The sequence below is a fragment of the Spermophilus citellus genome, assembly GCF_964194105.1.
Source record: "Spermophilus citellus genome assembly, chromosome: X".
In the NCBI taxonomy this organism is placed as follows: domain Eukaryota; kingdom Metazoa; phylum Chordata; class Mammalia; order Rodentia; family Sciuridae; genus Spermophilus; species Spermophilus citellus.
In genome coordinates this window covers 12,159,755-12,184,230 of record NC_138190.1, presented here as the reverse complement: position 1 = coordinate 12,184,230, position 24,476 = coordinate 12,159,755, and the positions used below count along the sequence as shown (strand labels likewise).

Below are 24,476 nucleotides of genomic sequence, written 5' to 3'. Positions count from 1 at the left end.
TTCAAATATTACCTCAACTACACCAGGTAAAACATTTTAAAGTATTTTTCCAGGATAAAAGAAGCAAGATCATGAATTTAGAAGACATAATTCTCATCATCAATCATCAGTTGATAGAACTAGAACACCAACCAGAAGTTACATTTGTGTTAATGACAATTTCATTTCCCAAATGTGTACATACCCTTAAATTTGTAGATTCTTGTTTTTGGAGGTTTTTTTAAAAAAAAAACTTGTAACATACATTGGAGGATGGATGAACTTTTATGTGGATACGATTAGAGTGGGCAGGGCATTCTGTTGGGCTGTTTGAACAGGGCCAGAAAAAGATCCCCATCCCTAATTATCAAGATGCCAAACCATAGAGAAATATTCCTATAACTTAGGAATGACTCTAACTAGCAATCCTATGTTAACATCTTTTCATTAGCTTCACCAAATATTTCATGCACACTATACACAAGTCACTATGCTAGGGCTCAAAGATGAGTTGGTGATGGGGCAGAGATGAGGAAGAAGCAATTGATTAAATCAGCAACACTTTGGTGTGACTTAGTTTTTCCACACATTTTTCCTTTCTTTGGAAATTAAACTTACAAAAACTCTGGGTATCTAAGGGAGAGCAGGAAGAAGGAAGAGAAATAGAAAATGGAAGTTGAGGAGGCACTACCAGAAACTATGCTATTTCCTATTTAACTTTTAATTCGACCTCCCTCAGACCCACATTTTAATATTTCTCAAGTCAAGATTTATCCTATAATCTATAAATAGACTTAATAAGGCAGTGCATTTCTCCTTTGTTTTAAATTATTAAATCAAGCTTGTTATTAAATAGTGCTTCTTATAATCCATGACATATTTGTATTTAAAGAGAACACTAATATTTTAATTGAATTTTTTGAGGTGATTATAGATTTATATGAAGTCATAAGACATAGTAAAGAGAGGGATCATGTACCTTTTATCCAATTTCCCCTAAAGGTGACATTTTTCAAAACTATAGTGCAACACCACAACCAAGATATTAGCAATCCATAGATTATATGGAATTTTACCAGTTTTACTTGTACTTATGTGTTTTTATTTCTATGCAATTTTATTGCATGTGTAAATTTGTGTAATTTGTAAATCCACCACTACAATCAAGATACTAAACACTTTCATCACCATAAAAAATCCCTTCTATTGCCCTTTTATAATCATATCCAACCATATACACACCCACCTTCCCATCTCTAAACCCCAAAAACCACTAACCTGTTTTCCACTTATAAAATTTTGTCTTTACAAAAATGTTATGTAAACTCAAGCATACAATATATAGCCTTTTAGGATAGATTTTTTTCGTTTGACATAATTTTCTGCAGATTCATTTAAATTATTTGTACTGCACCAGTAGGTCCTTCCTTTTTATTGTTGAATAATTCTTCACAGAATGTATGTACCATGGTTTGTTTACCCATTAATCTGTTGAAGGACAGCTAAGCTGTTTCCACTTTTTGGCTATTAATTAGTACGTTTATTTTATTGAGTACTTATTCCATATGTTATGTACTTTCATATTTGTTCTCCCAATTTATCTTTACTTTCCCCTTGCTCCCCCAAAATCCTTATGAGATAAATATTAGTAACTGCAGTTTGTAAGTAAAGAAATTGAGGGTCTGCAGTGCCAATCTACATGCCAATTTCACACAATTGGCAAGTGGCACAGTCAGAAATCATAGTCAGATACTCAATTCCCAAGCCCATGAGTGCTAGTTATCAGTTTACTTGATGGTTTGTCCCTTGGGTTATCATAGGTATTGGGGTTGGGAATGGTCAAAATGAACCCAGAGTGAAAGAACTCAGGGCTATTTATGCATCCCCAGGTTCCTCCACTATTTTCCTACTATATATCAGGACAGACCTGAGGAAGTGCAGAGTAAAATACCTGGCAGCTCACCTGCTTGATGGGATTTCTTTTGGGGAGGTACCTGTGCTTAAAAGGTCATCAACAAACCAAATTAAAAAAAAAAATGTTTAGGTGATATTTGGTTTCCCTCACCTAGATAAACGCTCATTTGGTTTTTGTGCACTTTTACTACTTTCTCTTCAAATTGACAAATGTATCAGAGGAGTGGTAGTTAAACTGACACATTGTCATTCTGAAAACAAATGACTGGAAATGCCACATCAGCTCCTATAATCTCAGAAAAAGTTTCAGAGAAGCCCATCTACCCAGGGAAGAGATATATCATAATTCAAGCACAATCTTTTGGAGGAATGAGTATGCCTGTCAATAATGAGCCAGCCCTCTGTGCAAACATCCCTGAGGAATATTGGCATAGGGATATCATCTGCTTTGGCACTGCAATGCTGGGGCAGTTGTTAAGCACTCTATTCTAATGAACGTGTTTTTCCCACAAGCCCATTACCTACAATTGTCACTTCCATTTAACACCCCTGAAACCAATCAGAAATTTTCCTCTACAGGGCAACAATAAGAGGACACATGTATATTTCAAGGAGGAAATTAAACAATGATGAGATGGAACCATCCATCTACCATAATGTCTACAGTGACAATACCAAGTGCTAACAAGGTTCAAAACAATAGGAATGCTCACAAAATGCTGGTAGGAACACAGAATGATATGTTTTAGAAAACCATTTGGCAATGTCTATTGAAGCTAAACATATGTACTACCTATATCTCAGCAATTCCACTCCAGAGATAAACTCAAAAGAAAGAAATGCATACATCTACCAAAAGACATGCACAAAAATGTTAATAAGGGCTGGGGCTGGGGCTCAGTGGTAGCACACTTGCCTGGCATGTGTGAGGCACTGGATTCAATTTTCAGCACCACATATAAATAAATAAAATAAAGGTCTATCAACAACTAAAAAATATTTTAAAATGTTCACAGAAGCTTTATTAATAATAGCCAACAACTATAAAATCTCAATGTTCATCAATGTTTCAATGGATAAATGAATTGTTGAATATTCATGCAGTGGAATACTACACAGAAAAAATTTCTGAGGCATACCACATGGATAGATCTTATGAATATTACATTGAGGGAAAAAAGGCAAATTCAAATGAGTACACACTGTGTAGTACCACTTATATGAAGTTCAAAAGCAGGGAAAACAAATTATGATGATCAGAACAGTGGTTACCTCTGCTAATGAGGGGGAAATGGTTGCTAAGTAAAAGGTGACATGGGGAATCATCTAGGGTGTCAGAAATGGTTCTCTATCTTGACCTGCATGGTGGTTACTTGACTGTAGACATAGGTAAAAATTCAGGTCACCCTTTAAGAATTTTTGCATACCATTTAATAGTAAATGGAATAAAGTGTATTGTAAAATGGTATGCCAAGGGCTGGGGTTGTGGCTCAGTGGTAGCACACTTGACTGGCACATGTGAGGCACTGGGTTTGATTCTCAGTACCACATATAAAAAAAAATAAAGGTCTATCAACAACTGAAAATACTTTTTTAAATGGTATGCCAAAATTCTTAAAGGTAAAAAAAGGGGGGTGGAATTGTTACCCCCATTCAGCTCTGGATTGGATCACCTTTTTTCCTGTCTTCCCCCTCATCATTATCTATGGACACCAGGACATGTAACAGAGCCAGGTGACTGCTCCACCCAACAAATTATTTGGGGGAGCCAGACTGATACAATGGTAGGCATAATTAGTAGGAAAACAGATGAGAGATTGGTACTGCAGTCTGAGACAGGATAAGCACTTCATGCTAAAATGCCTCCAGAGACTTTTTCTGTCTCCTGTTAACAAAAGGGTGACTCATGCTGAGGCGGAGATGGAGGAATTATTTGAGCGTGGATGATTTCTGCTCCCTTGGAAACTTGAGTTCAGGAGACAGAATGTGCATGCACACACACACACACACACACACACACACACACACACACAGTGATCTACCTCTGATAGACAGATTCCAAAGGAATTTAAATACTCGAAATGAGAGATAGAGCTTTAAGAAAAATTAGCAGTGAACCAAGCTCACATAATAGATGTATTTATCCTTTCTATTTCTCTAATTTCCATTTTTCATACAGTAAAATTCACTCTTCAAAGTGTATAATTGTATAAGTTTTAACAAATGCATATAGTTGTGTAGCCAGAATCAAGACACAGAACAGTTTTACGACTGCCAAAAAAAATCCCTCAATGTAGGACTCTTTGTGATCAACTTCTTGTCCCACCCTTAAATCTTGCAAACACTGATCTGTTTTCCATTCCTATAGCTTTACCTTTTCCACAATGTCACATAAATTGAGTCATACAATATGTAGCCTTTGAGGTCTGAATTCCTAATGTAAGGCATTTAAAAAATCATCCATATAATTATGTGTATCAATATTTCATTTCTTTTTATTGTTCAATAGTATCCCCTACTATACAGGTAGAAGTTTGTTTAACCATTCACCAGTTGAAGGACACTTGGGTTGTTCCTAATTTTCAGCAATTATGAATAAAGTTGCTACAAACACTCATGTACAGGTGTTTGTATGAACACGTTTTCATTTCTTGGACAAATAAACAAGTAGGATTGCTGATAAGTGAAGGTCTAATTTTATAAGACACTAGAAGTTTTCCAAAGTATACTTTCCCATAGCAGTGTAAGAGAGTTTCAATTTCACACCATTGCCAACATTTGGACTTAGTGCTTTTTAAACATTTTAGATACTGTAATAATAAGAATGAAGTGCTATCTCATTGTGATTTTAACTTTCATTTCCCTAATGACTAATGATGGTGAGCACCTTTTCATGGGCTTATTTATCATCCATTTATCTTCTTTGATGATGTATCTGTTAAAATCTTTTTGCCCATTTTTTAAATGGAGGGTTTATTTTCTTATTGCTAAATTTGGAGAGTTCTTTTGTCTGGACACTAGCTCTTTGTAAGAAGTGTAATTTGCAAATATTTTATCCCAGTCTATGGCTTGTCTTTTCATTCATCTCACAGTATCTTTTGAAGAGCATAAACTTTTAATTTTAGTAAAGTACAATTTATCAACTTTTTTCTTTATGGATCATACTTTTGTGTCATGTCTAACTCATTGGGTCACAAAGATATACTCCTGTTTTTTTTCTGGAAGCTTTGTAGCTTTATGTTTTATGATTACTATAATCCATTTTGAGTTAATTTTTGTATGAGATGTGAATGTGTGTCAAAGTTTATCTTTTGCAAATGGATGTCAAATTGTTTCAGCATCATTTATTGAAAAGACTATCCCTTTCCCCCCATTGAATTGCCTTTTGCAACACTGATGAAAATCAATTGATTATGTTTGAGTGGGTTAACTTCTGGAACCCCTATTCTATTTCATTGATCTATATTTCCAGTCTTTCATGAATACCACACTGTTTTAACTAATGTGGCTTTAAAGTAAATCTTTATATCAAATAGGGTCAGTTCTCTAATTTTGCTCTTTTTCAAAGTTGTTTTATCTATTCTAATTCATTTGCTATGTAAATATAAAGTTTAGAATCAACTGATCAATGTCTACCTCCAAAAAATCCTGCTGGGGTTTTTATTAAGATTATGTTGAATCTATAGATCAATTTGTAGAGAATTGACACCTAAAAATATTGAATTTTCTGGTGGATAAATATGTACATCTCCCCGTTGCTTCTTCAGTGTGTTGTAGCTTTTAGCATAAAGATCCTGCACATATCTTGTTAGAATTTAAATGTCTCACATCTGAGAGTACCACTGTAAATATTACTATGTATAAAATTTGAATTCCAATCTTTTATCACTAGTAAATAAAATACAGTCAATTTTTGTATATTTATCTTGAGTTCTGACAATTGCTAAACTGACATTATTTCAAGCAGCTTCCTTGCAGATTCTTTTGGATTTTCCATGTAGATAATTATATCTCCTGTAAATACAAACATTTTTTTCCTTTCCAATCTGGATGCATTTCACATATGCATTTTGAGTTCATCTCCATACCTAATAAAAAGTTTTCCCTTCCAAAAATAACTTTATATTATTTATTTTTCTTTATGTGGTGCTGAGGATTGAACCCAGGGCCTCACACATGCTAGGCTAGTGCTCTACCACTGAGCTACAACTCCAGCCCTAAGCTTTATAGTTCTTAAGATGTTGCTCATCTTTTGTATTTCACACTGATAACTAAAACTAGGGCTCAACAAGACTACATTAGTCAGTATAGTTTAGGTTTTGCTGTAGAAACAAATAGCCCCAATATCTCAACAACTCAAATGTCTTAGAACGACAAAAATTTTATATCTTGTTTATAGTACATGCCCATTATGAGTGTTGCCCATTATGGTCTCTCAGGGACCCAGGCAGATGGAGCAGCCACTGTCTTAAATACTGCCTGTGACTGTGCCAGAGCAAAGAATTCTAGAGGTTTTTCACAGACAATTCAATTAGTCTTCAAAGTAACCCATATATATTCTACTCACAAATAATTGACCAGAACAACTCACAATGACCCCACCACAAGGGTTCTAGGAAATCAAGTCTGCCATATGTCTGAAAGTGGAGAACCATAAATATTTGGTGATGTATACTGATGATTATTAAGGAACACACACACACACACACACACACACACACACACACTGAGGAAAATAAGACATTTAAACATCATTCTGATGCAAGAAAGAAAGTAGCATGTGACTTTAGAAAGATAAGGAAAAGGTAAATTGGAGTTAAAAGGTTTCCCTACATGTACTCAGAGGAGGCCTTAAGTGACTGGAAACTTCAAAATTGTGCCTTGAAAGATGGTGGAAGCATGCCTACAATCCCAGCAGCTCTGGGAGGCTGAGGCAGGAGGATTGGGAGTTCAAAGCCAGCCTCAACAATGGCAAGGTGCTAAGCAACTCAGTGAGACCCTGCTTCTAAATAAAATACAAAATAGGGCTGGAGATGTGGCTCAGTGTCCCAATGGCCCTGAGCTCAATCCCTCATAACCCCCCAAATAAAGAAGAAAAAGAAAGATGGTGGAAGATGGATGTTGAATATGTTTACATTTCATAACATAGTATAATTGTTAAGAACAGTGATTCTGGAGGCAGATTGTTTACACTCAAATCCCAGATCTGCCCAGCACTAATTGTGTAACCTTTGGCAAACCACGTAACCTCTGTGTATTTCCTCATCAATAAGATGATGTTACTACTAGTATCTGCTTCTTAGGTTGGTGAGAGGTTTAAATGGGTTAATAGTTGGAAAACTCTAGAGTAGTACATGGCTCATAAATGCTATGAATGGTAAAACACACACACACACACACACACATACACACACACACACACACAAATACTTTCCTTGAGAATTTTAAATGCAGAGACTGGGTAAGAAAAAAAACTAGAAAATGATTTGTCTCTGATAAAATTCATACCTGGTTCAGTAAGCAAAGTCTACAAATCGATAATGCTATCTGTTGGCTGTTTCCTTGACCCTGAAGCACTGAGCAGGGTCTCCTTCTTTCACTTTACAAACAAATTCAGATCAGATTTCTTTAGTATAGGTCAACATTCTCCCTTCTCTGACCAGAACTAACCAAAGCTGGATATACCAGTTGAACCATTTCAAGGAGATTTTTCTCTCTGGCTTTGGAGATTTACACTGTGTTTAGGAAGTTCTGCTCACCAAGCTACATATGAAACTAACCCTTCACTCATTGCCTGCGTCAGGATGTCTTTGAGTACACAGAGGAGTAGAGATCCCAGAGGACAGATAAGCATGTGGAAATAAGGGATTTGCTCAGAGACACTCTGTCAGGAAAAAGGTGGAGCTGACACCAGAAGACCTCCATGTCTCTTAAAAGATGAGCAACTGAAGAAATATTTCTACAGTTAATGGGAAAATAATAAAGATCATAAGAGGAGTAGTAAAGAAAATTCCCATTGGTTTAGCTTGTGTGAATGAACATAGCTCCTTCCAGTATATTACTATGTTGGGTTCTCATGGAAACCCCATAAGGAATGTGAGAGTTAGTATTCACTCAATTTCACAGCTGAGAAAATTGATGCTCAGAAAGGCCATAGAGCTTGCCCATGACATTGCATCTAGCAAGCAGCACAGGAGAAACTTGAATTCAGAGCTCCTTCTACCACATTATGGTTATCCTTAAGGCCCTATTTCCAAAAAGGTGGAAGGTATATTGCCAGTGGAATGCAAAAAATATGATTTTCAACTTATATGTTTTTTAGAAAAACTGTAAAATTGGGAAAACTAGTGATTTGTGAAGCTTCCCTCTTCAATAAATTTTGTCTAAAACATTAGTCAATTTCAAGAAAATCTTATGTAATTAATGGCACAGATGGTGTGCAGATATGGCAAAAATTCAGTCCCCAGAGGACTGAAGGCTGGAGACCCTGCTGCACAGTGGTTGGAAAGAACAGTGACTTGGGTAAAGGTACTCTAGACCTGGCTTTGTCACTAAAGGACAATATGACCTTATACCAGCCACTCTGAGCTTCATTCAGCCTTATCCAAACAAGAGTGTTGGTTGCAGTAATTTCTGGAGCCTCTCCAGCTGGAACCTTCTCAAATGGAAGCTGGGTGTTATGTCCAAGAAAGTGTGAAGGGTGGGGCCTCTTTGGCCCCCTTGTGCAGTCAGCTTTAATTTGTCTGAAATAAATACGACAGGAGGCTGCTGGATTCAGGGCACATTCCTCTCTGTCAGCTGCTCAGGATCTCTTTTCTCAAGAGCTTCTAAGGAAGGCCCCTTCCTTGGCTGCATGCCCTGGGCCCCGCAGCCCACTGCAGAGGGGAGATCAGGAAGGACAAAGGGGGAAGGAAGGGGTTTCTGCAGAGCCGTCCTTGGTTCTTCTATAATGAAAGTGCAAAATAGAAGACTTGTCAGGATTCCAGCAGGGAGGGGATTAGGCTAGCATGAGGAATGGAATTCATGACAGGCCCACTATGAATGGGGTCAGGGTCAGTGGGAAGATTTTTTTACAGGCATGGTTCCCATTTGAATGCATCGTAGATATACTCATGGGTGGGTGGGATAATGGCAGCTCTCCTACTACTGACTCAAGTAGGCACCCAGAATAATGAGGTACAGGAGGGTTGCCATCAGTACAGAAATTATAAGGAAATCCAGGGCCACTCTGACCTGCTTTGTGACATTGGGCAACAACTTAACCTCCCCATGCCTCAGTGTCCCCATTTATGAAATGGAAATAATAACTGTAGCTATAGCCTAGGGTTATGGTGGGGATCAAATAAAATAATGCATAGAAGCCCTGGCATGTGATAAGAACACAATTAATGCTACTGACTGTTTTTATTAATAATGTACTGCAAGGCCAGGATAGAGTTCTAGCTTGGAGTTAGAGAAACAAACATGAGTTGAAATCCTGATTTGGCCACCAATTAAAGTCCTATTACTTTGGGATTCAGTTTCCATTGAGAAAACAGTGACTCTAAAAGTAACATAGTCAAAAGGGGGTTATTGTTAAGATTCCATTGTGTGGCAACATAACCACTGAGCAGAATATCTGGACATTTGACTTGCTCAATAAAGGATAGTTGTGATAGACATGGAACTGTACCCCCCAAATCCTCCCTGAAGGAAAGATTCATGGCTGCAGCTGCAGGGAGCACTGCCAGCAGGCAGCATTCATTGTGAGTGTCTTCATGGACTGAGTGTCCCTCATAAGTTCTCTGAGGCAGAACCTCCCACTTTTTGGTATCCTCAAGATATTCAGCACAACACTGCAAAGATAGCAGGTCAGCTCTAAGTGCTGAAGGATGGACTGGCTAATTTAATGACTTTACTTCTAAAACATGGAACACATTTCAATGGAATGTCCTTTGAAACAGTTCAGGTAAGAGAAAAGGAAACACTCCATGTAGTCTCATTCCAAGCCCACAGTAGGAATGAGGTTGCCCTTGCCAACATCTCTTATCAACTTAAGAGAAATTTTTTTAAGATAGGATACAGAGCTCCATCTTTTTGGAATCCAATTTAGTTCTCATCAAAATCCCTGTTCTCTCCCCAGGCCTGGCTGGGAGGGAGGACACTAGCTTCATGCTGACCTCGTTTCCAGTCAAGACTGCCTGTGAAAATGCAGTCTTGGCAGATGTGCCCTTTCGAGAAGATTTTTATCTTACAGAACTTGACAGATTTTCGGCCTCACTCTTTAATTTGAAGTTTCTCATATTACCCCCTCCCCTCCCGCCATTCCAGCTTGGGTCATTTTTCTCAAAAGCGACAGTTTCTCAGTTGGTGGTTGCATTCCAGAGTTGGTTAATGTAAAAGGCAGAATTGCCACATCTTGAATAACTTAAACCAAAGTGAGGACTGAATATGGGGTTGACCATAATGTAGCACAGTCTTGGGCTTTGGAGCAGTTGTTTCCAAACACCAGCCAAGACCCTCTTTCCATGAAGTTACAATCCAATAAGGGTATGGTAAAATGCAATAATGGCCACTGACACTTTGCAGCTCCTTTCATGAAGAGGTGGAGTCCATTTCTGCACCCCTTGAAGCTGGGCTGGTCTTGTGACTTATTTGACCAATGGAATGCAACAGAAGTGACACTGTGAAATTCTTAGCTTAGAGCTCAAGAAGATTTAATATTTCCACTCCCAATCTCTTTCAACCTTTCAATAGATGAATGGATAAACAAACTGTGGTATATGTACACAATGGAATATTACTCAGCATTAAAAGAGAATAAAATTATGGCATTTGCAGGTAAATGGATGGAGCTGGAGAATATCATTCTAAGTGAAGTAAGCCAATCCCCCCCCAAAAAAAAACAGAGGCCAAATATTCTTCTGATAAGTGGATGCTGATTCATAATGGTGGGGAGGGCATGGGAAAAATGGAGGAACTGTGATTGGGCAAAGGGGAGGGAAGGGAAGGGAGGTGGCATGGGGGAAGGAAAGATGGTGGAATGAGATGGACATCATTACCCTACGTACATGAATGACTGAACATATGGTGCAACTCTACATAGTGTACAACCAGAGAAATGAAAAGTTGTGCTGCAATTGTGTACAATGAATCAACATGCATTCTGCTGTCATATATACCTAATTAGAATAAATAAATAAATAAATAAATAAATAATCTCTAAAGTTTGTTTTCAAGAAACAGAAAAGGACTGTGTGGCTGAGTCCAGTAAGAGAGGAAGAAACATGGTTATAGGGGAAGACAGAGAGGTGAGTCAAGTGCAATAAGAATCCACTAGAAGTTTTTAGACCAAAGACACACAGTATCTGATTTCTACCTTTGAAGGTCACTCTGGCTGAAGGGTGGAGGATGGATTGTAGAGGGCTGAGTGGAAACAAGAAGACTCTGGAATTATTTTAGAGGGAAATCCTCCTATGGCATATATGCAGGCTTGAACCCAACTTTTGTTACTTGATCCATGTATCTAACAAACTTTACATTATTACCATTGCTTTACTATTTATATGCTTTTTCTAAAATTTTTATTGAGGAGTTTATAAGAGTTTTATTTTATTTTTGATTGGAAAACAATAATTACATATATCTGTGGGAAATAATAGGTGCATGAGGTTTTCCTCATCCTTAAAAAAGTAGATAAAACATAAATCCAGCATCTAGTTATATTGTAGAGTATTTGGTTCAGAATTCCTTTTTATTTATTTGTTCTCTTTAGATATACATGACAGTAGAGTGTACTTTGACATATCATATATACATGGAGTATAACTTATTCTAATTAGGATCCCATTCTTGTGGTTATACATGATGTGGAGTTTCACTGGTCGTGTATTCATATATGAACATAGGAAGAATTCTCAATTTCATAATTTGTGAATGGGATTAAATTTTTCCCTAGTAACTTCTCTGAAGGTAGAAACTTCTTTTGAGAAAATTCCTCCTTTGAATATTTTAAACCAGAATCCCTATTATAGTCTCCACATTTACTTATAAACCACTTACTTAAAATGTTATTTTTCCTAAAAATTCATTTAGAAACATTGAATAACAATTATCAAGAAACAGTATAGTTAGGTGATTAAAATCATGGTCTATAGAGGCAGTCTGCCAGTTTCAAATTTCAATTCTGCCATTTATTCCTTGCATGATCTTTGTCATGTTCATAAAAATGGGCAACAATAGTACCTCCCATATGGTGGTGTGATGATTAAATACTCAGTATAGTTGTTAGTACATAGCAGGCACTCAGAACCAGCTATTATTATTTAACGTCAAATGCCCTTAGGACACCAGTCACAGGGCTACTTGTCTTTTTTTGTTGTGACCATCTGAAAGATGGAAAAATCACATTTAAAATTAACAAAAAAAATTCATATTTCAGATTTTTACTAATTCAACATTTCCTTACTAATTTTCTGTCTCTGTGAGTTCTGACTATACTTCTGTTGTCCACTGTTGACTGGCTGTCACGTTGAGGGTCCCCTTAGCCAGCACCAGCTTTGTGCTCTCGATTGTAGGTTGTATATGTAAGAAATGTCAACTGCACACTGCATGGAAACTATGTCAGATACTGTGGTAGAAAAGGTGCATGCTGCTCCATAAGCAATGGTTTTCTAGTTACTCATGAGGTTTCAGTTAGAGAGGGGTTGAGGCTAAGGTCATCTGGCCACCTTATGCAGTCATATATCTAGTGGAAATATGCAAACAGCTGGCAGCTGAACAACTTGGGCTCCTCATGCCTCTCTATCTCTGTGTGGTCACTCCATGTGACTTCTCCAACTTGGAAGCCACAGTGTGGCCATATTTCTTACAATGGCAGCTCAGGGCTCCAAAAGAACTTGTCCTGAGTCAGAAAGGGGGAGCAGAGAGAGAGGACAAACACACATCAGGCAGAAGATGCATTTCCTTTTATGATCTCTGAAGTCACATATTAGTCACAACTAATACTGTGTTCTATTATGTAAAGTTGCAACAAGAGCCCAACCAATGTTCAAGGCAAAGCAACACAGACTCCAAATCTTGATGGAGCTATGGCAAGGTTCTGGAAGATGATGTGAGATTAGAAATATTATGGCCATTTTTTCTGGCTCTGCCACCAATGGAATGAACAAGTCAGTCAAAGCATGACTTGTCCTGGCCATGGAGACGATATCCATGTGAATAAAAAAATCACAGTTCATGGTTTAGTTTGTAACTTGATCTGGTGGGATTTACCTTTATTGCTTTAGGGATAGGATGATTATGGAGGCAAGGGAAAAGAGAAGAAGAAAACTCTCGTCTATCAAGAATCTCTTATGCCCTGAATGATTTACACAAAGTTAACTACAGATCAGCAACTATTCAGTACATGATTTGGTGGGCTGGCAATTTGAATATATTCAACTGTAGTTTTTCTAATCTGCATCAGGCTCAGCTGATTACTGGGCTGGCTTGAGCAGCATCAGTGGCTGCCAGTTCAACTAGAGGCTGGCTGACAGCTGAGGCACTTTGGTTCTCTTCCACATGGTCTCTCATCCTCCAGCATACTAGCCCAGACTTCATATAGTGGAGGGGTCCAAGAGCACAAGCTGCATTAAGCAGGGATTTTTCAAGTCTCTTCTTACATCACAATCACCATTGTACCATTGACTTAAATCAAGTTGCATGGGCAAACTAGATCTACAAACATTACAAGACTGTGAATACAGAGAAGAGAGAATGTGTGACCATATTTCAAAGTACAATAGCATGAGATCTAAACTTTTATTCACTAACTTGTCTGCAATAATATTTCACAGAAAAGAGTCCCAAGTAGAGAAGGACCATATTGAAAACTCTCTATACTTTTACTAGGGGAGTAAGGGAAAAGCAAGAGCAAGAAGTCTCCAGAACTTCTAAGTCTTACCAGAGTAAGCCCCATGTGGTCCATGAGCAGGTACCACATCCAACCTTGAACGAAGTCAGCATAGTTTGAGGCAAGGAAAAACTGAATGGAAGAAAAGTGAGGGGAAATTTTGAGGTATTGAGAATCTGAGAGGTAGAGAAAGAGTGAATTTAGGGGTGCAACCAAGAGACAGTGCTACTAAACCAGGTTTGTTTTGCCCATTGTGCAGTATGACAATCACTGAAAGGAGTTTTACCAAAAAAAGAGAATTAATCCACAAGGTGGCCAAGTGCATGGAGATGGGAAAGTAGGTCTCAAAAACACCTCCCAGTGAATAAGGTTTGTGAATATTTATGGGATGAGGCAGGGGGAAATGTGAATGAAGGTTAACTAAGAGCAAATGAAGCAAAAAAGTCTAGAGGGTTTATTGAGGTTTTCCTAGGTTTCAAAGGTATGGTTAAGAAGGCTGGTTTTGTAGCCAGACTACCTGGGTAGCAATCCTAGAACTCTGCTTATTTTTGACATTGAAATGTGACATACATGTAAAACACAGAAAATTTAGGACACATATTCAAGGTTCAGTGAACCATCATCATTGTTATTATTATCATCACCATCATCTATGTGGAAGTTACTGAGAAGGGAAATGGTAGGAGAAAGGATTTTGACAAAATTTTGTAACACTTCACTTTCCCCCCAATTCCCTTTTGAAGATGGGGAATGAGAGAGCAAGAAGAAGAGAGAGAGGAAGGAGAGAGGAAGGAGAGAGGGAGAGAGAGAGAGAGAGAGAGAGAGAGAGAGAGAGAGAGAGAGAGAGAAAGAGACAGAGACACACAGACAGAGACAGAAAGAGAAAGACAATGAATTAATATAAGGAAGCCTGAAGTACTCATTTGTTTTTTATCTGTTGACTGTATTTCTTTAGACAGGATGTCAACCAAGACTGGACATGGGGAAGGTAAGGCTTATATTGGGATTATGCATGCAAAATGAGGTTCTTATTTAATCCTCACAATCATTCTGCAAGGTAGGCATTGTTATGCTTCCTTTTTTGTATTCAAACTTCATTTAGTACATTTGTGCTAATTTCCTTTTATAGTTTAGTGTCACAAATGAGTGAAAATCAAAGGTCTTATTAAAATGTAGATACATTTAATTATTTCCTATGACCAGATTGACTACACAGAATATGGATAAAATAAATTTATAAAACAAGGACCAATATTAGGGTAACAATAGAAATAATCACATCAATTTCTTCCAATGACACCCATTATAGAAATTATGTATAATATTGGGTTTTGCTCAAATATTCTTTTTTATAGGTGTGGAAACAAAATCCCAGGAAAGCCAGGTAGCTTGCTTAATTAACATCACTTAGTATGTGATAGATCAGGATTCAAGTCTACATCTGTCTTACTGTAGGTTCCGTGTCCTTATTAAATTTTTTTTAATTTTTTTTATTGGTTGTTTACAACATTACAAAGCTCTTGACATATCATATTTCATACATTAGATTGAAGTGGGTTATGAACCCCCAATTTTACCCCAAATGCAGATTGTAGAATCACGTCGGTTACACATCCACAATTTTACATAATGCCCTATTAGTAATTGTTGTATTCTGCTACCTTTCCTATCCCCTACTATCCCCCCTCCCCTCCCCTCCCATCTTCTCTCTCTACCCCATCTACTGTAATTCATTTCTCTCCTTGTTTATTTTCCCATTAATAGGAAAATGTTATTTCCTTTATTGTATTTTTTTTGTTTCAAAGACAAGACATGATCACTCTACCAAGTGAAACAATCCAAAAATATATATTAATAAGACTATCTTCTTTTATTTTGCTTTGTTTTTTTGTTGTTGTTTTGGGTTTTTTTTTTCAGTACCAGGGATTGAATTCAAGGATGCTCAACCACTAAACCACATCTCCAACTCTTTTTGTTTTTTAGTTTGAAACAGGGTCTCACTAAGTAGGTGAGGGTCTCACTATGTTGCTTAGGCTGGCTTTGAACTTGTAACCCCTCTGCCTCAGCCTCCTCAGTCACTGGGATTACAGGTGAGCACCACCATTCTTGGCCCAAGACCTTCTTTAATATCACACACTATGACCAGGAGCCTTGCCTGTTTTTCCCCAATATTACTAAATTATCCAGTGTTACCAGCATGATGTGTATCTTTCTACACAATTCTCCAAACACCTATAAACAGAAATACACATGTGTAGAGTTAATTACTGTTCATTTTTACACAAATTGGATATTATAAATTACTCTGCAACTGTTTTTTCTACCTTAAAAAATATATCACAGAGATCTTCTTAAGGTAATCAATATAGATCTAATTGACTCTATAATAACTTCACAGTCTGTGGTGTGGATGGGTGTATACAATTTATGCAACGATTTCTCTAGTGACAAGTATTATGATTGCTTCAAGGTTTGGGGTTTCCCTACAACAAAGACACACTTATAGATTTACTTATATACTGGTGATTTATATCTATAGAGTATATTCTAAAATGTGGGAGGGACTTTTTGATCCTAAATGTTGCGATTACCTGTTACCATAAAATAAGCAAAACTTAGAGGCTTAAAAAAGATGGTTCTCCCACACGGATAGTAAGCTGGTGCCAGCTATTAACTGGGAGCTCTGTCAGGTTTGTAGGCCAATAGCCTTGGTTCCTCTCCACTTAGGCCACTCAGGCTCTTTGGGCTTTCTCACAACATGGATCTGGGTTCTATGAGTGAGTATCTGAAAAGAACCAAGCAGAAGTTGCATAATCTCTTTATAAGCTAACCTCTTAAGTCATACCATATCACCTCCTCCATATTCTGTTTGTGAAAATAATCCCTGATCCAAGAAGGGGAGAACTAGACTCTGCCTTCTGATGGGGGCAGGCAAGGGTTTAGAAGAATATGTAGGATGAAAGATATTGTTACAGCCACTTTGGAAAGCATAGTCTTGCTATACCAAGATCATATAGCTAGTAAGGGATAAAAACTAAGACTTAAATCTTGGTCCGTTTTTCATTCCATAATGTGATATTGTTTCACTGGTATGTGAGTAGAGTCATCTTCTGAAGGCTGGATTTGGGGTATGCGAACCAAGTCAAGGAAAGACTGAACCATGCACTAAACCTTATGGAAATCAACATACCAGTATTATTCAAGAGCCCCTGTGTGTAGTGAGATGCTTCTCTGCCCTTAGCATTGCAAGGTTAAAGAGAAGAGGGTCAGAAACCCTCTGGGTCTTCCTAATACCTTGGCAACCAACTTCCATCCAGAAGATATCAGTTTAGCACTGCTGCTCTCATTCATCATTGGCCACGTATCCCCAAAGGGAGTCATCATTCAGCCTCAATACATGAGTATTATCATCAGCAAAAAATTAAAATCATCTCAGTTCTGCTTTTTCCTCTATCCTTTTCTTCTTTTCACATTTTTTGTTCAAACAGAATGGAGCAATTCAAAGAAGGAGAGTGTAAAAACAGAAGGTAAGCTGGGCAGGAAAGCTAGCTACCACATAAATTAACACACTTATGTGGTTAGATAAACCCCCAGCATTAATTGTGTTATTGTGCAAAGTGAGGCCATGAGTGCATACAGAATATTACATTTTTTTTAAACTGTCCTTGGGTTGTTGGTCTTGGTTATTTCTGCTACTTATATGCCTTGTTTATTTACCCAAAACATAAACCATGGCATTTCTCTGTAGCTGCATCTATTGTAGGGGGTTAGTACTTAACTAAGCTTTGAACAGTTTGTCTCTAAAGAATAATCCCCATCTCTACTTTCCATCCTCCAACTTCACCACTTCCCCCACAGCTTGGCAGCAAACCCCTTAATGGAGTTCCAAACATCCATTCCTCCCTCTTTCAAGGGGATTAGGCCCAGGCAGGCGGGAAGAAGGAACTCTGGCAAATTCCTATGAATTTGTGATAGGTAGGAAAATGCACAGCAAAGAAGCAGTAGTACACATGTGCCCTGAGCTCTCCTTTATGAGATGAATGGTAGCCATACTTAGAGACAAGAGAGTTTCCAACAAACCTGAAGCAGTCAACTTGAACTCAGCTGGCTGGCACAGTGGGATGGAGCAAAGCAGTCCCTGGTCGTTTTAAGCTGCCTTCAATCCCTGTAGGGTATGATGCTTAGGTTAAAAGCCAGAGGTTCTACCACAAATGCACCTCAATGGGACATTGTTAACCTACAGTGGGCAGAGGCCTCAGCAGACACCAAAGTCTACAGTCTTCAGGAGCTCAAGGAAGGCCTGGTCATCCTGAGAGGGTCACATGCCTTATTCACATGGAGAGAGAGGTCAGAACCCAATATGCACCAACCAAAGGCATAAGCCTGGCATCCAGTGAAGGCAAAGGAAACTGCCTGCTGTTTTCCTCATGGTGCTGGGTAAGTGCTGAGAAACAAATTTTCACCAAATGAGAATTCCAATATCTTCTAAAAGATCCATTTATATTATCACAAATGACTACATTTAAACCAGATTGCACATTTCATTTACTTTTATCCCACCAATAATCAAGAAGGGGTTTAGCAGACTCATTAGCAGAATTGGCAGGTGTGAAAAATCCCTGCCGTCTGTCACTATAAAACTCAACTTCTCTCTGGGGTCTGAAGCTAGCAGAGCTGGAAACCCCCCCCACACACACACACACACACACAGAGGAAGAAACTCTGAAGGCAAAACAGTCAGGGTTTTCAGAGTCTGACATGCTGACATTCATCAGCATTAGTCAAATGAACAGTTAATCCACAGGTCAGCAACCTCTCCATTACTGACTCACTGCTCTGAAGAGCTGGCAGAAGGTGAGCCAGATATCTTTGAGAGGCCCACAAACTTAGATATCTATAAGTTTGTGGTAGGTAGGAAAGTGTGAAGCAAAGAAGCAGTAGTACACATGTGCCTTGAGCTCTTCTTTCTGGGATGAATGGTAGCCATACTTAGAGACAAGAGAGCTTCCAACAAACCTGAAGCAGTCAACTTGAACTCAGTTGGCTGGCCCAGTGGGATGGAGCAAAGCAGTCCCTGGTCTTTCCAAGCTGCCTTCAATCCCTATAGGGTATGATGTTGCAAGGCAGGCTGGAAAGTATATTTAGCTATGTGCTAATGGAGACAAGGACAATGGCTTTTAGTGAAAAAAAAAAAAAAAAAAATATATATATATATATATATATATATATATATATGTGTGTGTGTGTGTGTGTGTGTGTGTGTATTAGTCTTGTCCACAATATGCCCCTGAGGCCTTGAGATGTCTTCATTCCTGAGGCCTCACCTTTTTGACCATACCCACACCTCCAGAAAGCTGCCACCTTGGTATAAGGTAACCCTATAAAGACTCCTAGCAATACTATGGCCAAGTACCCTCAGTTCTCCTATCCTGACCTATGCACATTGAGTAGAAATTTGGTAGGAGATCATTGTCAGAGGAGAGCTTAAATGAAGCACAAAACAGCTTTCTGGAGAAGGTGTGGGTGTGGTCAAGAAGGTGAGGCCTCAGGAATGAAGAGACCTTAGGACCTCAGGGGCATATTGGAGACAAAACTACTCTCTCTGTACTTTTTTTTTCCACTAAAATCCATTGTCCTTGTCTCTATTAGCACACAGCTAAATAAATTTCCCAGATTCCCTTGCAATAGGCATTGAGATATGACTGAGTTCTGGTTAATGGGATGTGGATAAAAGTGAGGTGAATCATGTCCTTACCTAGTCTGTGGAACTCCCTATAGGATCATCCACACTCCCTTTCCCCACCTGCCTTGCAGATGCAGAGGCCCAATTGGATAACAAAATGCAGATGCAAAACCCTAGGGGAGGACAGAACCTTAGATGAAAGAAACCTGGGTTCCTGTTTTAGTCAGTTTTTGTGTCATTGTAACCAAAAGACCTGACAAGAACAATTTTAGAGGAGGAAAAGTTTATTTGGGGGCTCATGGTTTCAGAGGTCTCAGTCCATAGATGTCCAACTCCATTCCTCAGGGCCTGAGGTAAGGCAGGACATCATGGTGGAAGAGTGTGGTGAAAGAAAGTGGCTCAGGACATGACACCAAGAAACAGAGAGAACTCTGCTCACCAGGTATAAGATATATACCCCAAAGACACATCCCCCCAGTGACCACCTCCTCCAGCCACACCCTACCTGCCTACAGTTACCACCCAATTAATACCTATCAGGGGATTAATGCACTGGTTATATCAAGGCTTTCATAACCCAATCATTTCACCTCTAAATTTTCTTACATTGTCTCACACATGAGCTTTTGGAGGATACTTCACATCTAAACCATAATAGTCCCTAAATGATTACATGGAGCAAAATCTTCATCCCTATATGGCCAGTTGGACTTTATGTGAGCAAGAACTAAATGTCTGTTGTGTTAGGTCTCCAAGATGTGGGGGTTTGTCTGTTATAGCAGTTAACATTGTCTAAACTAATTCAGTGGGTAAGATGAACCATGAAAAGCAATCTTCAATGTTTCAAAATTGGGCCAAAGACAGGCCATGATGGCAATAATTCTAAGAGAAAGCAAGGAAGTTAACAAAAAAAATGAGCTGCTTCAATCAAAAGTTTCCCTTCCCAATTTGAGAATCAGAACCATGTGCCAAGAACAAATGCTTTGTAGGCCAAGAGGCTAAATTTCTTCATCTGTGAAATGGAGTTAACCACATCTAGTTCTTGGACTTGTCATACTCAATGATATTACACCTATGATGTATCCAGCATAATGCCTGATGTACAATAATAGGCCTGCCTTAAGTATGAGTTTTCTATTTTCTTCATTGTCTTTCTTTGAAAACTTCTCTACACCACCATTTTCCTCCATAATCACTGGGTAGTGTCTGATTTCAGCAAAATGGCAGACACTTACTTCTCCCAATTTACCAGATGCAGGATAAAGACAGAAGCTGGAGCTGGTCTTCTCTGTCATGCTGGGGAAACTTGACCAAGACTTTCATTTCATTGATTGATCATGTTCATTTTGAACTGCATTTGGCTGCTTAGAGAAATTTATTCCCAGTCTTCATGGTGAGCTGGAAGGCTGGCCTGGCCCCAAAGACACCTCAGCAAATCTGCTACCCAGCTCCAGTGGCGGGCAGCCAGGCGTCTGATCCCTTAGCCTCAGTCATGCAGCTGTGACTGACAGGCAGCAGGATACTGAAGCTCTGATGTGAAGATCTGCTTTTCCTCCTAGAAAAATAGCAGCAGGCTCCACTGGAAAACAACCCCTTCTAATATGGCTGATGCTCATGCCCCACTGCCCAGGGACCCACACTGGGGATCAAAACAGCAGGCTTCCCAAACTAACTTTGCAGACTGAGTTGAATAAAGTTTCAGACTGAGGTTGATCCAGCCTTACCCTAGTGTGCCACTTCCTGACAGTAAAATGAACAGAAAAACAAGAACTGAATGTTACTTCCTCAACAATCTCTTGCAAGTATAGGCAGCTCTAGTAGTGGACCTCAACTCTGGCTGCACATTAGATTCACCTAGGAGCTTTAAAAAATTCTGATGCCCAGGCCATAGCCCAGAACATTTGCATCAGAATTTCCAAAGCCAGAATCCAGGCAATTCTAGTTTTTTAAAGCTCCACAAGTGATTCCACAGTGCAGCCAAGGGTAAGAATCACCAGTCTACAGTTTCTAAGTACTTGCTCAAGTAAATGGTGAAATAAGAGATAGTAAACTTAGACAGGAAAAATAACTGTAGTTATTTTCATTGTTATTTTGTAGTCATATGCTTGATGAATGGAGGGGCTGGAACATGACCCAGGTCTTTTGGTATTCAATTCAGTTACCTTTCTCTTTACTCTAGCCTCCTCTTCTATAAAATGCAAATAGCGTTAGTACATACCCCAAAGGGTTGATATGAGGATAAAAATAACTCAGTTTTATTTTTGTTGATTTTAATTAATGTGTGAATGTGTCCTTCCAGTGTGGCCAGCAATATTCAAGCAGTTTATAAATACTAACCCAGTTTAGTTCATTAAAAAGCCTCCTGTCCCCTTATATACTACACTATTAATTGCCTTTAAAATGCATGAACTTTTTGACCCAGAAAATCCATCTCCTATAATTTATGAAAAGGATGTATAATTAAAGGCCTATGAAAAGATATAACTACAAGGATGATTAATACAGTTTGGATTTGAATGTCCCGCAAGGATCCATGTGTTAAAGACTTGGTCCTCGGTGTGGTCTTATTGGAAGGTGGTGAAAATTTTAGGAAGTTGGGCCTTAGGTCATTGAAGGACATATCCTTGAAGGGGATTGTGGTACCCTACCTATTTCTTCTCTCTCTTTTGCCTCTTGGCCATGAGGTAGTAGTTTTGCTCCACCATGTGTGCCTACCATGATGTACTGCCTCACCACAGGCCCAAATCAACAGGGATGATCAATCATGGACTGAAACCTCCATAACTATGAGCCAAAATAAATTTTTTTCTCTTTGTAATAAGTTAATTATATTGGGTATTTTTATATTGATAGAAATCTGACTAATAACGTGATAACTACTGTTTTATTTATAATGACAAAAAGCATAGAAACTAAATTCCAAATATAAGGAGTTCAGTAAAGAAATTATAGTATGGCTGGGCATGGAAGTGCATGCCTGTAATCCATCCTAGTGACTTGGGGGGCTGAGGCAGGAGGATCACAAGTTCAAAGACAGCCTCAGCAACTTAGCAAGGCCTTAAGCAACTTAGTGAGACCCTGTCTCAAAACAAAATATAAAAAAAGGCTGGGGATGTGTCTCAGGAGTTAAGCACCCATGGGTTTAATCCCTGATACCAAGAAAGAAAGAAAGGGAGGGGGAGGGAAGGGAGGAAGGAAGGAAGGAAGGAAGGAAGGAAGGAAGGAAGGAAGGAAGGAAGGAAGGAAGGAAGGAAAGGGGGGAAGAAGAAAGATATCAAAAGGTGAAGTCATCCTCTTTTTCCAGCTGGAACCATGGAGGGTGCCAAAGAGAACAAAAAGAAGGTTCCTGCTGTATCAGAAACCCTTAATGAAAAGTGAAGGAATTTCACAGAGACGAAGGTAAAGCACCTGAGAAAGAAGTCTGTCCAAAAGATGCTTCGAAAGTCAAGGAGAGGGCTAGGGATATAGTTCTGTTGGTAGAGTGCTTGCCTCACATGCACAAGGCCCTGGGTTCAATCCCCACCACCACACACATACAAAAAAGAGGGCAAGGAGGAAGCTTATCTATGAAAAACACAATCATTACTATAAGGAATACAGGTGGATGTACAGAATGGAGATTTGTTTTTTTTTTAATTTGCTCTAATTGTTGTACATGTCAGTAGAATGCATTTTGACACATTGTACACGAATGAAGCACAACTTCTTCCTGTGGTTGAACATGGTGCAGAGTCACAATGGTAGTTTAATCATACATGTATATAGGGTAATAATGTCCATTTCATTCCACTGACCTTCCACTCCCCTCACTCTCGCTGCACAATCTAAAGTTCCTTTATTCTTCCCTGCCCCACCCCCCATTATGGACCAGCATCCACTTATCAGAGAAAACATTTGGCCTTTGGTTTTTTGGGTTTGCCTTATTTCACTTAGCATAATATTCTCTAGCTGCATCCATCAGAATGGAAATTCAAATGGCTAGGATGGCAAGAAAAGCTGGCAACTTCTATGTACCTGCAGAACCCAAATTGACATTTGTCATCAGGATCAGAGGTATCAATGGTGTGAACCCAAAGTTTTGTAAGTGTTACAACTTCTTAACCTTCACCAGATCTTTAATGGCACCTTTGTTAAGCTCAACAAGGCTTCAATTAGCATGCTGAGGATCATGGAACCATATATTGCATGGGGGTACCGAAACCTGAAGTCAGTGAATGAACCTACAAGTGTGGATATGGCAAAATCAATAAGAAACAAATTGCCTTGACAGATAACACTTTCATTGCTCTATCTCTTGATAAATATTCTGCATGAAAGATCTAATTCATGAGATCTATGTGGTTGGAAAAACACTTCAAAGAAGCAAATAACTTCCAGTAGCTCTTCAAATTGTCTTATTCAAGAGGTAGAATGAAGAAAAAGTCCACCCATTTTATAGAAGGTGGAGTTGCTGGCAATAGGGAAGACCAGATTGACAGGCTTATTAGAAGGATGGACTAAGGTATCTACCATGGTATTTTTGTAATCTGGTCAGTTAATAAAACAGTACCTGCTCTTAATGTTTTAAAAAAAGCTGAAATATCATGACTCAGTTTTAAATAGTGTGTGATCAATAGACCCTAGAATAGCCCTATGATCTTACCTATATTATAATCTCCTTTCCTTGAGTGATGGGAGAACTTGGCACTTGATTTTATTAAATACAATATAGCAAATGTGATGGGATGCTACTTCTGTGGTTAGGTCATGATAGAGACAGATATAATACTTGCCATGTAGTGGTGCACTCTGTAATCCCAGTGGCTGGGGAAGCTGAGGCAGGAAAATTGTGAGTTCAAAGCCAGCCTCAGCAATTTAGTGATGCCCTAGGCAACTCAGAAAGATCCTATATCAAAAAAGTTTTTTTTCAAAGGGCAGGGGATGTGACTTAGTGGTTAAGCATCCCTGAGTTCAATGTTCAGTACCAGATAAAAAGAAAGAGAGAAAGAAAATAAATAAATGAATGAATATACTCATCTTGTAGACCTT

At 38.7% G+C, this 24,476-nt stretch overlaps 1 pseudogene across 1 annotated transcript; it reads left to right on the top strand.

The window, feature by feature from the left end:
- Positions 1-22,760: 22,760 nt before the first annotated feature.
- Positions 22,761-23,982, top strand: LOC308639037 (large ribosomal subunit protein uL30-like; annotated as a pseudogene). Its single transcript has 3 exons — positions 22,761-22,891; positions 22,995-23,054; positions 23,410-23,982. The product of its transcript is annotated as a large ribosomal subunit protein uL30-like (transcript).
- The last annotated feature ends 494 nt before the right edge of the window (positions 23,983-24,476 follow it).